Source organism: Aptenodytes patagonicus, chromosome 25 (assembly GCF_965638725.1).
Source record: "Aptenodytes patagonicus chromosome 25, bAptPat1.pri.cur, whole genome shotgun sequence".
In the NCBI taxonomy this organism is placed as follows: domain Eukaryota; kingdom Metazoa; phylum Chordata; class Aves; order Sphenisciformes; family Spheniscidae; genus Aptenodytes; species Aptenodytes patagonicus.
The window spans coordinates 3129181-3146559 of NC_134973.1; the positions used below are offsets into that span (position 1 = coordinate 3129181).

Sequence of the window (17379 nt, forward strand, 5' to 3'; positions counted from 1 at the left end):
GCCCCGGAAACGGGGGAGGGGGGGGGGGGGGGGGGGGAGGCGGCGGCCTGCCGCAGCGCGACCTTTCACCCGGCGGCGGAAGTGGCGGGAGCGCGCGGGGCGGGGTGGCGGGAGCGCGCGGAGGGGGGAAAGTACCAACTCGTGGGGGCGGGCGGGGGAGAGCGGGGCCTGGGAGGAACCACTGCGTGGGAGGCGGGGGGGTGCCTGCGGGAGGACGGAACTATTCTCCCTAGTGAGGGGGGTAGAGAGAGAATTGAGGCTGACAGAGGGTTAAAAAAAGGCACAAAGAGAATATTCTTTCCCCACCCGGCCGCCGAGACGGGCGCCTAATTGAGCATTTGTTGCCGCCGCGAGGCAATTGTGGTGCTATTCTCGGCGCTCGCCGCGCCCCCCCCCAGCCGCTGGGGGATGGTTGGGTCCAGGCGGCTGAGGTTGCTGAGGGAGGCCGGGCAAAGTTTATTCGCCAGGCGTTGGTGGTATAGTGGTTAGCATAGCTGCCTTCCAAGCAGTTGACCCGGGTTCGATTCCCGGCCAACGCAGCAGTGCTTTTTTTCTTTTTTTTGGGGTTGTTTTTTTTCCCCCCCCCCCGCTCCCCACCGATTCCAAAGCAAATTCTGAACGCGTCTGGTCTGCGCGCGAAGCGCCCCGCCCGGCTGCGTTTTACCCACCCGAAGCCCGGCGGTCGCCAGCCAGGCGCGGCGGGACGCGGGCGCTGCCCGGCGGTGCGGCACATGGATGCCGTTACTTCTCTGCCAGCTCGCGGCGGGGCCCGGAACCGTCGAGGGACGGTGGGGAAATAAATAAAACCTGAAGGAAAAAAAGGTTAAAAAAAAAAAACAACCGAGAAAACCCCAAAACTAGGTGTTTCCGCCCGGGATCGAACCGGGGACCTTTCGCGTGTGAGGCGAACGTGATAACCGCTACACTACGGAAACCCGCGTTGCTGCCTTCTGCCGAGCTGCGCGTGATGTTCGCGCCCTCCTGCGCGGCGGCTGAGGGGCCGCGTCCGTCCCTCGGCGCGTCTCTCACCTCACGGCAGCTTCAAACAAAACCTACCCCAAACACTGAGAAACGCCGTGCGGGATTCCAAGTGATTAGCGTTAATGAGTAATTAGTGCTTCCAGAGGCCCCCTCACCTCAGAAGGGGGCTGAGGTGGGCGTCCATGCTCGGCTGCATTTCGGTGCTGCTCCCTGAGGAGACACAGGGGGAACGGGGACAGCCCCAAGAGGAACTTGCCTCTTCCCGCTGAGGGGGAGCAGGAGGGGCTCACCCCAAACCGGCACGGCCTTCCCTTCCACCCTCCTCCAAGCCATGCGGGCCGCCGGGAGGCCCGGGCCCAGGCCTCACCCTCCGGGCCCGGCCTCGCTCTCCGAGCCTGGGCACATCCCCTGGGCCCGCCAGCCGAGCCCAAAGCCAAGGCGTGGAGGCCGGGCGCGGGTTAAGGAGGGCAAGGGAGTGCCAGCGCTTGGGCCGCTTTGGAAGAAGCATCTTTTCTTCCTAAGGCAGCTGCCACCAGATGTCGGTAGAATAGTGGCAACAGGGAGTGGAGCTCCCTGCAGAGCTGCTCAGGAGGGAGAGGATCCAGCCCAGGGGAGAGGAGCTGGAAGAGGACTGGCCGTTTTTTGAGCGAAAGGACTGACCCTCGGTGGTCCCCCTCCACTGGGGAGAAGTTTTCCCTCCCTGCAAATGAAGCTTCTCTAATGCACAGTGGGCCAGACTCTCTTCTCATCACCGGTGTCTCTCCAAGGCAGTGGGAGCTGTGCAAGAGGTTGGGATGGAGCAGGGTGACGTGATGCCAGGATCACACTGTAGTGAGTTTCCCACCACTGAGGTTTTGGGTAAAGTCCCTGTTGCCGATCCCGGATGGTTCTAGGAATATGCTAGTTCCTCTTCTTTTATCTTAATGCACTGTTAACAACTCATACACCCGTGGCAATCGTTCTTTTTTTTGTAAAACCTCAGCCCTTGGAATCAGGTGGTAATGTGAGAATTATTTTTCCTGTTTTCTTTTGTTTGTTGAAGTGAGTTTTATGCTCTGCTGGCTGCAGAGAAAAGCTTAGAAGGGAGAAATGAATCACAAACCCAGATGAAAGTGAAAAGGACCTCACTTTTAATAAAACTTACTTACTTTTAATTTTATAATTTTGTAGCTCATCTCTTGATTTGGGCCCAAAAGGGATAGAGAGGAGGTTGTCACATGTCTTTGAACTCCAGGACTTGCCACCACTTTATTCTGATCTGACTTGAGATAAGGATTAGAACATTACATTAAAGTCCATTACAAACCTGAAGCCTTGGGACTTGTTTGCTTCACGTTGCTGGTAAATATCCCGGTGTTGCACTCTTTTTGCTTGCAGCTGGCAAAGCTGGCAGGAGAGGAGTCTGGTAGCAACCTTTGCACTGTGTATCAGCGGAGTGTGCTGGGGGCAAACCTAATCAATAGCTGGGGGCAAAGTCCTCTCCCTAGAGCAGGAGGAAGTGGAGCTGTAAGTGACCCAAGACCATCAATGGAAAGATTCAAATGCTTTGGGTTTTGTTTTCTTCCACAGACCTCTTTCAGTCTGGTGATCGGTGGAGAAAGGAGAGCTGCAGACCAGACAGCCCCAGGGAGGAAGCTCTTGGAAGGTACCTGTGGGAGGCAGAGGCAGAAATTAGACGAAAAACACTGTGCTGCCGGCGTTAACTCCCAAATATTGCACCAGTCCTTCATTAAGGCAGCACCGGACTCTGGTAGCCTTGAGACATACTGTGTAGATGGGTCGTGGGCTCTAGATCCTCCTCGCATGGGCAACTCTGGCTTTGAGGGCCCAGACAAAGCTCCCTCTTCGTGCTGGTTGCCGCTTGCTGGAATGGCTCCTGGGGATGTTCTCGCTTTTCTTACAAAGATCCATTGTCAGTGACTGCTCAAAATTTGCCCCGCAGGACAAAGAGACTGGCAGCATTTCAGTCTCCTCTCCAGCCCCTGACCTCTCCCACTTCCTCCGCTCCCAAGACTTACCACCCCTCTGCCTCACCCGCCTTCCCTAAGGACAGTCTCCAGAGTGCTAGGAAGGACTGTCACATAAATACCCAGGAAAAAGAAAGCAGGGGGCTTATTTGGAGGTGAAGGATGGATATTCTCTACTATTATCACCAGCATCTGCCCTTTCTGAACAAGGGAACCCTCCCCCAGCCAGCCTTTTCACCAGTGCGCTGAAGGTGGCCATGCTCTGCTTTGTTTGCCTGACACGCTGAGATGGCTGCGGAGTCCCATTCTCCCCTTTTCCTCCCTCCATTCCCTAAACAGCCTGCATGGCTGTTACAAGAGAGGGGAGCTCGGAGCACTGTCGAGCAGGAGAGCTGACAATCAGCGCTGGGAGACAACGCTGCCTTGCACAATACCCCCCCCAATTAGCCATTCATTTCTGCTACCTCTGAAATGGGGAGCACAGCCCTTGTGCTGGGAGATAAAACAAGAACGGCTTCAATAGCACTGATTTAAATTAGGTCAGGCTAGCTTTTGTGTGGCAGGGACCACACAATAGCAGTCACACGACTGTGGAGGGGAGCAGCATAAAGGAAAAGAGGCCAAGCAAGTGGCACAGATGCTAGGAGTCGGTGGGTGCTGGGAGATGAGGGGTCTATGTTCGTGAGTGATAGCAGAGGGGCAGACACTCCAACCAGCGCGTGATGCTAATACATAAAAGGGGACACATGGTCAGCAGGGGACAGAGAGGTCAAATACTGTCTCTGCAGAAACAAAATTACCGGCTCGTTCTGCTACAGCAAGGGGTGCGAGAGCACAGCCATGCATCCTTGGAAATTGGTCTTTAATCGTAACCGGTTATGAGGCAAAGGGGTGACAATGATGTGGACCCATAACATCCTCCCTGAGCACTAGCACAAGCCCTGTCGATCATACAGGGGGGAAGCGGGCAGAGACCCTCCGGGGCCTTTGTACTAAGGGACTTACTTCTTGTACCTCGGGCCCAGAGATACTGCTCTTCCTTTTGGAAAAAAAATAAAAAATTGCAAAGGGACAGTAGCTTTTCTGGAGCACACAGCAAGTCAGGCTATGATAGGTGTGATGAAGCCCCAGAGACCTGGGCTGCAATCCTCAGCGTTGACCAGGGTTTGCAATTTCTTTTCCCTCATCATCAAAAGTCCACACCCAGCCTGAACACCTGATGTGTGTTCAGGGATGTGATGTGTGTTCAGGGAAGTGATTGTGCCCCTGTACTTGGCACTGGTGAGGCCGCACCTCGAACGCTGTGTTCAGTTTTGGGCCCCTCACTACAAGAAGGACGTCGAGGTGCTGGAGCGTGTCCAGAGAAGGGCAACGAGGCTGGTAAGGGGTCTGGAGAACAAGTCTGATGAGGAGCGGCTGAGGGAACTGGGGTTGTTCAGCCTGGAGAAAAGGAGGCTGAGGGGAGACCTCATCGCTCTCTACAACCACCTGAAAGGAGGTTGTAGCGAGGTGGGGGTCGGTCTCTTCTCCCAAGTAACAAGCGACAGGACGAGAGGAAATGGCCTCAAGTTGTGCCAGGGGAGGTTTAGATTGGATGTGAGGAAAAATTTCTTTACTGCAAGAGTGGTTAAACATTGGAAGAGGCTGCCCAGGGAAGTGGTGGAGTCCCCATCCCTGGAGGTATTTAATAGACGTGTAGATGAGGCGCTGAGGGACATGGCTTAGTGGGTGGGGGTGTGGGGTCGACGGTTGGACTCGATGATCTTAGAGGTCTTTTCCAACCTCAATGATTCTATGATTCTATGATTCTATGAAATCCTACACTCAGTTCTTTATCAGTTGGTGGGTTTGGGTCAAAATCAGCAACTCCTTCAAAAGGATCTCTTAACCCAGGTTCTCAAAGACATCTGAGTGTCTGACTGCCTTCGGAGAGAGGTCCTGGAGACAGTTGCCCAGGAGAGTATAAGCACTGGAGACTAGTCCCAGTTCTCACCTCAGTATCATTACTATTAGTATTGCTGTTATTACAATAGTTACGCACATGTCCGTGTTTATCTGGCAATGGGAGAACATGAGAGCAGCATGCTTTCTTTAGCAATAACAGTGTGCTCAGAGCTATCAGTGAGAGCCTGATCTTTTCAGGCCGGGCTGAGCAAGCTGTTGTCATGGTCTAAATGAGTTTATCCAGGTAAGTCCATATGCAAAGGAAGGTCAGGGACGTTTAAAAGCAAGAGTTCACCCCTGTAAGTCTCCCAGGCAGAAACTGCTCTCACTGAATTGTCTTTTGTGACCCAAATTGGACTTCTACAGCTACACTTTGTTACAGTTGGCCACAGAACTACTGATGGGAGAAAATATGGGTGTGGGAAAGTTGAAAACATAATCAACAATTTAATATGGTGTTTTTCAGCCTTTTTGAACCAAAGGACAACCTGATATTCTGTGGGACTTGCAAGAGAAAGTTGTAAGCAAAGACAATACTTATCAGAAAAATGTTTATTGTCTTACAAAGCCATAATTTTCTTGCTAGAATTACAAGCATTATAATTGCAACTACTGATAGTAAAAAAGTGGGTGAGCCAAAGAACTGAGCGCGCCAGCCAGTGCCAAATGGAGAAAACTAGGTTAAATTTTGAATTATCAGTTCTTCTTATGCTCCTTCATTTGTTTGTTCACATATGAATGACTTTTTTTAAAACCCACGACAACTTAGAGTCATTCTGTGGGCCATCTTCTGACCCCCAATGGCCTACGCAGTTCACAGGTTGATTTAAACGTACCGCTTCCTACATGCGTACACAGACCGTAGAATATTCAGTGGCCAGAAGCTGATATGGGAAAGATACACACTAAAAATAAGTTGTCCTTTAACAGTAAGTGTAATTAAGCACTGAAATAGTGCCTGTTGTAGGGAGGTGGCCCTGAAGGCATCAAGCCAAAATGAGACATGTTGCTAAAAGGTATGTTCGCGTTCAGCCAGATGGTCAGAGCTCTGATGCATGAAGCACCAAGTGAAATTATCTACCCAGTTTATGTAGGAAGCCCGTCTGGAGCAACCATAATAGCCCTAATTTCTCTCAAAATACAAATACATGGTTGCTAGTTTTCACTGCTTTACTGCTATGCTATTTGGCATATTTTTAGCCTGTTAGTTGTGAGAACACAACTAAACACAACAAAGCCCCACTTTGTTTTTCATTTTGGTTTACTTTCTAAAGCCCCTGTCCACACTGCAGTGAAGACTGGAGGTGCCCAGATACCAAAAGCAGTTTAACTGTGGTAGCACAAAAATCTGTGTTATCCAATTTGTTCTGCTACTTTACTCCGCTCACTTGCACATCTGGTGCCTCTCCCTGCACATGGTGCAATATGAAGACAGAAGAGGCAAGACTCCAGCTCTTACAGAAAACTTACAGATATGATCCCTGTGGGTTCCAAACAAGAAGACATAAAAATTCTATATAATCATGTTAATAGTACACACGTCCATATATATAAATAAATCAGGACTATACAATTAGGTATGTATAGCTAGAGATCATTATTCTCAAGCAAATGGCATGATCTGGGATGTTCCTGAGTTGCGATTTTGTAAATCCCAGTATTACTGAGATGGACTCTATAACCTGAAATGCTCATTTGAGTCCTTCAGCTCTCCAGCAACCCAAAAACCACTGCAGAAACAAATATGTTTTGTAGAAGGCTGGTTCATTCCCTGGATATTTATTTACTGGTTTGGCGTTGGGGTATTTTTTTTATTATTATTATTTTTTGTTTTGTTTATTTCTTCTTTTATCAGCTCCAGCTGAGACAGGAGAGGGTGGGAGGAGGGTTTTGTTCCTCTGGAGATAACAGGAGGCTGTGTCTGTGCAGCCATGGTGACAAGATCCAGGGCGCTTTCTGGCTTCCAAGCAATTTGCTCCCCACCCCTGGCTCCCAAGTAAAAGTGGGGCAGAGAGAGAGAGAGGAGCTTTTGTTTCTCAAGTGCTTCAGCTGTTGCTACTAATTAAGCAAAGAGCTCTAGTGCCTTCCCACCTCCCAAGCCTAAGGAGGATCTAGTTGGGGTGGAAGGAGAGTCAAGAGGCTGTGCTGCTGCTTCTCAGCACCCTGCTCTCACTATAAGGCTCTTCTGTTTCATCCTTGGTTTGCCACAGCCTTGCTGGGTGACCCGTGGCCAACCCTATGCCTCAGATTCCCTGGCTGCAGGGGGGAAGAAATGAGAGAGACCAAGCTCAGCACGAGGCCAGATGGAAACTACCACCCTGCTGTTCAAGGTGTTATTATCGGTTTAATGCAATATGTTCCCAGCTTCTCAGATATGCTGACTATCAGCAGATTGCTCTTTCCTTCTCCAGCCTTCCCTGGATGTCATCCCCTTCTCTCCCTCTCTCTTTGAGATGCCGGCCCCTTCCCTGAGTTCTAACAGCATTTCTGCAACTTCCCCAGTGTGCCTCTTTTTGACTCCCTCCACTGTCACCAGAATGTGCTGGAGGAGCCAGATGAACTGTCAACAGCCAGGTATCAGGCAAATAGCCTTTGCACCGGGCAGTTGTGCTTTTTAGGATGAGGGGAGCAGGACGGGTAGAGGGCAGAGTTAGCGGCAGCTGTGAGGGCTGCAGGCTGCCTCTGCCCAGTTCTGCAACAGGGAACACATACTGTACCAAAGCATCGCACGCATGTGGGAAGGACTGCAGAGAGTAAAAGAGGGTGGAGATGTGGAGAGAGGCAAAAAAAAAATCAACGTAGGGAATAGGAATGCTGCAGGAATCCAACAGCCCATGGAATCGAGGTCTGAGCACTGGCTCAGCTCTGCAAGATGCCCAGGACTGAAGTAGCAATCAAGGTCATGGCTGCTCCCCTGTGCCTCTGCGCCCATTGAACTCAGTCGGATATCTTCAGCCCAGGATCTCGCAGGGAGAAATTTAGGGCCTCACTCAGGAACAGATGGTCTCCCTCTTGGGCCCCATCTGCCAAGCAACACTGGAGCAGTTGGTCTCTGCAGTGCTGAGCAGAATCTTGTTTACTTTCCCCTCATGTCAGCAAGGTGATATGTAGGGTAACCAAGCCCTGCTGTTACAGGCCTGGATTTCCAGGAGTGGCCAGGAACTCAAAGGTGCAAGAGCGTAACCCAAGAGCCATCTTTGAGAGGCCCAGGCAATGTGGCATCAACCAGCCCTGATCTAAGTCAGAGTCCAGCCCGAGAACAGGGCTGTAGTTGCAAGGGGTCAGGATGTTGTTTGGGAAGCCCCTGATTCACGTGCACGAAGAAAGCCCGTGGGCTAAAGGAGAAATCCAGAGTAAAGTTTCACAAGGGGCAGCCTGCAGGAGACGTGCCAGGAGCAACAGGCATGTGAGCCTTGTCCATGATGAATTGGTTCCCGGACTGCTGAGAAACACATGGAGTGTTTGGTGGAGGTCTTTGGCACTGACCTTACCTGGAGCCAAGTTCTGAGCATGCATTCACGGTTCCTGAATTGAAGGAGGGGGAATGACAAGGCAGCAGCCTGCCTTCTAAGACCCAAGTAAGTGCGATTTTCAGGGTGTCTTGGTCATCTGGAAATCCTAGTGAGCTCTGCTTACTCAACCTCAGTGTTTCTGGCCAGGCAGAAAGCTAGTGGCTGCTCTGGAAAAGTTCAGCCTTAATGCTTGGAAATCTCCAGTAGAAATCCTTGTCAGCAGGAAAGCCAGGGCCTGAACTGGCCCTCGTGCTGGACTCTTCCCTCACCGGCTTTCAAAGATGAGGCTGGCTAGGCAGAAAGGGTTGGAGAGATGGACCAGTACCTTACAGCTGCTCCTTCTGTCCCTGCTCAGGGCATGAACAGTCTCCATCCACCAGGGATGTGGAGAACTGTCTCTAGACAGTATTAAGTACACACAAAAATAGCAAGTGAGACCAGCTTTAGCAGCACCAGCCAAGTTTGCTGCCGCATGGCTGATAAAAGAACTTTACTTATTCTTTTCTGAAGCCCAGTATCAAGGACTGCAGAGGATATCATGCATCCGTGCACTAGCACATGTTTTCCAGAGACCTTGTTCCCAGAAGTCGGGCTGGTGAGGTCCTGCTCTCTTAGGTTGCCGGGTTAGGCAGTCAGTACTCTAATGGTGCTTGGTGAGCAGAGGGCACGGAGCATTACTCTATCCCCTCCCCTGAGGGCTCCCATCCATAGAGGCTCCGGCACAGGATGCTGCCTGTGTCGGCTCCGCAGTAATCAGCCCAGAGGCAGAAAGTGGAAACTTTCTGGTTGCAGCCACTTAGTTTCATTAGAAGCATCAAAAGAGAAAACAGGCCTCAGGTGGGGCAGTGAGAGGCAGAGACATGCAAGAGGTGGGGGAGAGGGGATTTGCAGCTTTGTTTTACATGTCAGTTAGCAGGTAAGCTTCAGCTAAGGACTGGAGAAGAGAGATCGGAAAGAGGGGCAGAGAGACAGGCTGAAGGTACGGCCTGTCACCCATATTGCTTAAAGAGTTGTCAGGAGAACATACAGCTCTGTAAAACCTGCTCTAACTCTGTTTCATGAGCCCAGAAATAGGTTTGAGCCGATGTCCCATCCTGCTGCCCTAAGACTCCCTCCCTGCCTCACATCCCTTCCGGAAGGATTTTGTCTGAATTTCTTTTTAAAAACCTTGTGCATTAGAAATTGCATCCCCTTCCCAGTGCTCTGTTCCAGGACTTAATTGTCCCTAACACTGCAAAGAATTTTCCCTGATGTCTAGCCTAAGTCTTCCTTGTTCAACACAAACATGATACTGTTCAGAGGTAGAATATTAACATATTGATTTCAATGAAGCTGAGCTCAATGGAGAGGAGTCCGCCTAGCCTTGCTCCATCCCCCTTGTGCCCCAAGAGAATGTTTTGTGTTAGACTAAATGCCTCTGTAAGTGCCTCTCAGCTTTGCACTCAATGCGAGCCATTCTGCATAGACACATTGAAGCAGGCAGGGCACAGGATCAGGCCTGTAATCGCATTTCCTTTTGGCAGTAGGGATTTTATCAGCCTTGGTCTCCCTGGGCAGTTTGAACCGTCTGGCTGTAGGCTCTCCTGAGCAGACCTCATAGCCCAGCCGGGCAGGGATTCTTCCACCAGTAGCAGCCCTCTACCCTTCGCCTCCCGTTTCACTCATGTCCTCACCCAAGAGCAGAAATTAATTCAACTGCACGCCGCTAAGCCCTATTTCCCTGCTTAGATTTTTCACTAAGCCATCTCAAATAAAGTAACACGTGCACACCAGTGACTTTGGGAGGGCTTTGGGAGTGGGACAGAGCTGCGCACATCTGGTAGGCAGGTAGTGGTTGGGGGTTTGCTCGCTGACCAGAAGCAGCGGCTGGCATCTTGAATCAGAGAAGATCCATCATTTGATGACTGCCTCTTGTGGTTAATTCTGCCCCACGATATCTCCAGAGCTGAATCCTGCATCCATCTCCCTTTCCTCGGTGGCTAGCAGCATCTCTACCCTTCTTTCCAGCTGAGAAAGGGATCTCTTTGGCTAGGAGGGGAGCACAGGTGTTAACAAGATGCCGTAGGTCCTGAAGACCAACATTTGCATCTCTAGTTCTCACTGCCTCTGCAACAGCTTTCCATAAGATTGAGAAGGAGAGCTGAAGATTTGACGATGGCCATGACATCTCAGAGCTGTGACTGAGCTTGTAGTTGAACTAGAATTACCAAAATAGAAGACAGGGCTCAGAGTGGGGTTGTTAAATACTGCAGTAGCTCCTGGATTCTGCTTCTGTTTCCACCAGTGACCCTGGCCAGATCCTCTTGCCTTTATATTTCTCTTTGTTCTGTAGGAAAGCAGGGATCTGCAGCCAGGGAGCAGCAGCTATTTCGATAAATAAGGCAGGAAAAAGTGACCAAGAGGTCCCAGAAGAAGAGATCCCAGATTCCTGAAGTCCCACTCATGAAAAAGTATTGCCTCTTGTTTCTGGTCTGTGCCTAGTTTGTGGACACAGATGTTCTATTATTCCCACACGGACGAGCGGTTGTTTTTATGTGAGCTCCTGTCCATGAGCTGCGCATCTTCTAGTTAGAAGGGTTTGTTTGTTAGCCTTCAGCAGAAATAATCACGTTTGGAGACACCTGCACCATTCTCCAGCGAGCTCTGCCCTGAGATAAAGAGGGGCTTGGACAGGGAGCCCAGTCAGCCAGGAGATGGAGCAGCTTGCCTCCTCAGCATGGTGCAAGCAGGGGACTAGGAAGAGAAAGCCTGGGCCCTTAGCAGGGCTCTTCTCTTTGATGAAGCAGATGTGACTGCTTTTTTATGCCACAACCGCTGTGTATTTGCGAAGAAGCTAAAAGGCTCATGGGTTTGTGGCTCGGGGCTGGGACATGGGGCCTTTCATTTTCTTCAAGGGCTCTCGAGGAAAATCTCGTTGTACCTGCTTGGAATTAATTCTGCCAATCCCCGGTCTGATCACAGACTCCCCATGCTGGAGTTCAAGAGAAGCCTTCCATTTTCTTTCTTCTGTCTGGGACAATCGATATCCTGGGACAGAGCTGCATCAACAGCCAGGACCTGATTCTAGTGAAGACTACACGGGCCTGGCTTGGAGCCTCCAGGAAACGGATTCTCCAAGTCTCCCTGCAACAGCTGCTGGCTGACAGCTTTGTCCCATTCCCCGATGCACATCCTTGTCCCCCAAGCCCAAGGGCCCCCTCTGTGCCCCATCGGCAGAAAGTGCTGTTCTGTTTGGGGCTACCTCAGAGCTGCTGGCACAACAAAGCTGTTTTGTTTTTGGCTGAGCGTTCAGCATCTGAGCTCTCATGTGGTTGGAGCCCGTTTTTTTGCAAGAATGAAAACAGTGGATTAATGAGCTGCTTGTGGCTAATGTGCAGGGTTTCTCAGAACTGGTGCTATTAGAACCCAGCATCATGTAGGAGGTAAATGGCAGCACATGGTGAATAAAGCAGTGATATAATAGGTTTAAGTAGTCCATTTCCCTTTGGAGTGTTACTGATAACATGCCCAAATGCATACAAGACCATTACCTTAATGAATAAGACCGCTCTCTGGCAGAGCACACACTGCAGCTCCTCACAAGGGGGTTATTTTTCATCATTTTCATCCAAAAAAAGGCTTGGGTGTTTGAGTTGGAGTGGGGTGCAGGGAGGGTAGGACAGACAGAGGGGAAGAGAAGGGCAGAAGAGAAGAAATATGCATGAGAATAGAAGGGAAAGAGAAATGAAGAAGGGACGTGAATAAATGCAGAACAGGCATGTTGTGGTTTGGACCAATACGGTCTCCAGGAACCCCAATAAGAGGAACTCATACATACACACACAAAGAACAATTACCGGACAATTGATCTTGTACATCGGAAGGGACATGTCTTTCTTTGGAAGCATCATTGTCCACCGCCAGAAGTGAAGTACTACAAGACGTATGGACATCAATGGGCCACTATTCTCTGTTTGAGATATTCAGTGCTCAAGCATTGCCATTTGCCTCCGGTAGCCCCAGTCAGTTCAGAACTAGGATCAGTTTATGGTAATTCTACCCACATCAGTGGAGTTTCTCAGGACTTAGCCTCTCTGATCAGCACTGTGCTCACTAATTGCTAGCCTAATTCTGCACTAGTTAAGCATCTGTCAGCTTGTTGGAGATACTCCATACTGACACCACTGCATGTGAGAGCAGAATTTGCCTCGACACCTTTCCTCATCTGCGGTTTACTCTTCTCCTGGGATGGGCATGTGGAGCAGTATTGCCTGAAAAATCTCTTCGAAGCACAATGACCACGCGTTTTCTGAATTTGCTTCTAACCAGTGTGGTGGAATCGGACTGTCTTGTTACGCAGTAATATGTACTCTTGTGCCAACTAAAGCCTTGTTTTCGCCACCTTCTTCTGGAATCTCTCTGCAGAGGGGACACTGGCTTCAAATCCAGTGTCAAATGACCCTAAATTAACTGTTTGGAATTTACCATATGAGGCGAGTTCCACAGAGGTGTAATTCTGTTAGGATCTAGGGGCAACAGCATCTAATTCGTAGCAGAATAAATGAGATGAGGATCACTAAGGATCAGGGTTCCTAAATGATTGATTATTAAGGCTCTGAAAGCCTAAATTGGTGATTCACAGCGTGTTTAGGAATATAAACATGGTCTGACTGATCCACAGCAGACACGTCCTTATCCCAGCGTACTGGCCCTGGTAGTAAGTAGAGGAGGATACTTAGGACAGTGTACAAGGGTATATAAAGAATAAGGCCTCTCCTACCTGTAGTTTTGTAGCTTCCAGCAATCTGCGAGGACTGCCTGGACGTTGCATCCAGACTATTAAGTTTAATCGCCACTGATAGACCAAACCTCCATAAACTTGTCTAAAACCTTTTGAACCTATTTATACTTTCAGTCTACACAATATCCTGTGGCAAATGAGCTCCAAAATTTAATTATGTGCTGTGTGAAAAAGCACTTCTTTTTGTTTGTTTTAAACTTGCCTGGTAATTTCACTGGGGCGCCAACTTCTCGTATTGTGAGAAACAGCATCTAAAATATCTAAGGGACATAGAATCCCAGATTTTATTGCAAGGTCATGTGATTTTGACTTCTAAGTGTTAAAACTACTTCTGAAAATGAAACATAGGTTCTACTTTTTATGCTTATGAAAATATTGCCTCCAGTGCTCTTGTTTGCTCTTCAGCTTGTTTTTATTTATTTTATTTTTTCCTTTAACCTCTGCTTAGAAACTGCTCTAGCCCCTGACAGTTCTCAAGCTTCTTGTTTACTCAGTTAGCATGGGCTTTGTTTTTACAATATTCTCCTTTTAACTGCTTTAGCAGCTGAGAGTCTTGCTCGAGACATGAACACAAACTCAGCCAAGGACAGGCAAGTTTCTCTGAGTGACCTCTTTCTCCTCATTATATTTGTGATGGTCTCAATGTCACAAGTTCAAGTACATGCACATGGGTTTTAATACAACACAGAGATAAAGGCAGGGAGATAGACTTCCACACTCTCCCCTGAGGCATGAACATACTCTGCCGCTACTTGATTGTACCTTTTGCAGACACCTCATTAAAAGTGTGTTCATTACACATAAACATACCCTTGTACTTTCACAGGCATGCATGCTCACACGCATAATTTGAACATGGTGAGAGATAGCTCACCCTAACACAAATATGTCTGATTCCTTACGTACGCTCGTACAGAGGCCTTGGCTCTAACAAGCAGTTGTTCGTTCATAGCCTTTTCTGCCCTCCATGGAGTTGTATCTTCCTGGTTGCATTGTTAACTTACACTGTCTTATATGCAGTTTTGAACATGCCTCCTCTTGCTTAAGCCTTTGAGCTTAGTCCACATAACATTTCTTCTCAGTCTGATACACCTCCTGTATCAAATGTTCTGATGTGGTGTAAAACTGAGTTAAGAGGCAGAGGAACCAGACACTTTGAATCTTTCTCTTCCCATCATGTAAATCCAGTTTGCTACGTGAAGCCATTCACATCTTACATTCTTGCAGGCACATGCTCTAGTCTGGAAGATTAGATAAAAGATAGTGGGTAAGCATCTCCTGAAAGCAGTTTGATCCAGAGAGTTAGCGAGGATGCATTACCTTCCTGGGAAAAAGGAGAAAGATTTTGGAAGGCAAGGGGTGTGAGGAAACCGAGCATGTCTGAGACATGTTTCCCTGACTGTTCATGTCCTTCAGCAATGCAAACCATTGTGTCAGCGGGGATAAATCAGTGTTGCTCTACAAAAATCAGTTGAATGAAGCTGACTTTCTGCTGCCAAGGTTCAGGTGTATGTGAGATTTGAATGGAAGGTCTCCTGGCACAGCACTAACCACCTCTGGAGCCTCACTGCAGCTAATGCTTACCCCATGACTAACAAAACTGGAGCAGCACTAACAAGCTTGGGAAGTTACCGTTAGAGCACACCGTGCAGATAGACAGCCTCCATCATAGTGAAAGGGAAAAGAGGAAAGATAGGCTGTTGTAAGACTGCCTAATATATTTGGAAGACTGGTATTACGGAACAGTGCTACTTGCCAAGTCAACTGCGTTTGCTAGTTCAAGGGACTTAATTTTTACTGCCAAGAACTGCTGGCCTGTGTACATGTGTATAGCACATGCTAGGCTTGTGAGACAATGCAGACACAACCCCTGCAGCTACAAGGAAGGGAAGAAGGGATGAGGGGGTGCACGCTAGCAGAAGTCCCTGTCAGAGGCGTCGGGGTGTGCTGGTGGACACCGAATGTACATTTATGGGTGCACGCACAGGAAGCGATCCTGAGATGTGCATCACTGGCTGCGTGCTCAGGGCGAGTGTGCAGATTGCAGGGAGCGTGGAATAAAAGTGTGAGTGTGTGTGCACATGCATAAGGGTGTCTCCATCTGTGTGCAAACAAGCAGGAACGTCTAGAAACAAGGATGTGAGTGTAAGTCTGCAGAAGTGTGTGTACAGAGGGAGATGCCTGCAAGTAGTGCGGAGTGTGTGCATGTGTAAGGACGTGTGTCTAGAGGGGAGGTGTGAAGGGCGGCTGTGTATGTGGAAGCCACCATGCCTGTGTGTAAGCAGCACTCTGGCTGCGTGTGTGGGGAGAGGGATTTGGGGGAGGGGGATGAGATTGGTCTATGTGGGAGCTCTGTGCCAGTCCACATAGGTAGGCTGGATCTGTGCAGTGGTGGAAAGCTTTCTAGGGGATTGGATCTCTGTCTGTAAAGGTCTCTGTAATATGAAAGAGAGTTTTTAAACACACCTCAGGAAAGGGGTCTCAAATATGTGCTAGAGCTCCTCTGAGAAAAGAGGAAAATACATGGGGGCTGGGAGCGTGTCTCTCTTAGCACGTAGCTGTTGTTTTGTTTGTGATGTGTCTTTGGTTTCATGGGGCGTATGTAGGATTGTGCATGAGCGATGCGTGCGTGGGCTGGGATAGGTGTGCAGCAGCTACGGCTGTGTGCACAAGGGAGGGTGTGCAGGAGAGGACGGCGGGGAGAGCTGAGCAGAGGCAGTCCCGAGGCTCAGGGATTTGAGCACGCACCGCAGGGCTCTGCTCAGAGGGCTTTGTCCAAGCTGCTCTGCTGCAGAGCTTCACTAAATTCAGTGCAGGCGCTTTCTATTTTGGGTGTTTCTCGGCACACCTTTGCTCCCGTCTTCCGCCCGGCTGGGCATCAGGCCCTCCGAACTGCGGCTCTCCCGCACTTGTTGAGGAGCATCGGCAGGAGAAGGAGCGGTTCCCTTGGAAACCTCTGGATGCCCAGCAACAAGTCGCTGGCAGCTGCCATGTGACCAGGTTCATTAATCAGACATGTTGTATGAATCAGGTCAGTTGGGGCCAAAGTCCAGCTCGCTCCCCCTTCGCTTCGTTGCTAATTACCAAGCCGTGAGGGCTGCTCTGAGTGGGGGGTGGAAAACAACTTGAAATAATTAAATAAAACAGTGACCTTTCCTGTTGTGGCTTCTAAGTTCATCCCAGACTTTCTCCACAAGAAAAATCTGTCCAATCCCCTCTTACACTTAAATGAACCCAGAATGCAAATGAGTGAGGCAGAGGAGTCTCCCAAGGTGGAAAAGCCAGAGGGAATGAATCTGCCATAGATGTGGTGAGTTTCCAGGTCTCTTCTCGCAATAAGCCCTACATTTCAAATGCATCTTTTGAATGAGTAGCTCAGGCTTGAGACAGTTTGGGACTGCCTCACCTCATGTTCACCTCATGAATACCTCATGTTCACAACTCAGATCCCTTTGAAAATCAAGTTTCTGAAGTCTCAACTGAAATTGCTGCCCAAAATCCCTGGTTAGATGGCACAGAGAGGACTTGAGTACAAATTCCTGCCCAATAGCTCTAAAAGAAGAGGCTACAGCTCTCAGGAAAACAGGCAGTGCCTGTACACTTCTCGTCCTTTGTGGACTCGCCATGCTACAAAATGGCTGTTCTTCGTAGATAGGCAGCTGGAGGGCTTATTCTTCATCATTCCTCGTGGCCCATTTCCTTAACCTCAGTGGAGCCTTTCTCCATTTGACTCAAGAGCAGGGACTTAAAGGCAGAAGCTGGAGGAAAATCAAAGATGACTTTGTAGCTGCAGCTCTGGGCCAGGGGATAGCAGCAGTTACCACATTAAGACTGAACTGCGAGCAAATTGGGAGAGTCCTGGTGAGCAAATGAGGTAAAGGGAAAATTAAGGATGAAGAGATCCAGCTGGGGTAATAACAGCCGTAAGCACTGGTCTCAGTCCCTTACTCTGGGTTTCCTGCCTAGTAGGATCTTCTAAGGGAATTAGGTACCCAAGTCTCACTGTCCTTTTGATGTATGTTCTGGAGGGACTTAGGCACCCCTCAGCATTTTCCATAAGATGCCGTTTACAGTTTCAGCTCCCGTCCTTTTCACGTTTCCCCCAAATTCCTGCTTTGCCTGGATAAAGCCAGAGCAAAGGCTTCCAGATTTGGCTCCTGAATGAAAATCTCTCACGGACACATGTTCAAGGCCA

The 17379-nt window shown here is 49.3% G+C and overlaps 2 non-coding genes across 2 annotated transcripts; one reads left to right on the forward strand and one right to left on the reverse strand.

Annotated features, from left to right (window-relative positions):
• Window positions 1-467: 467 nt before the first annotated feature.
• On the forward strand, window positions 468-539 carry TRNAG-UCC (transfer RNA glycine (anticodon UCC)). The gene has a single exon. It is a non-coding gene; the product is annotated as a tRNA-Gly (tRNA).
• A 323-nt stretch (window positions 540-862) lies between these two features.
• Window positions 863-935, reverse strand: TRNAV-CAC (transfer RNA valine (anticodon CAC)). The gene has a single exon. It is a non-coding gene; the product is annotated as a tRNA-Val (tRNA).
• Window positions 936-17379: the final 16444 nt, after the last annotated feature.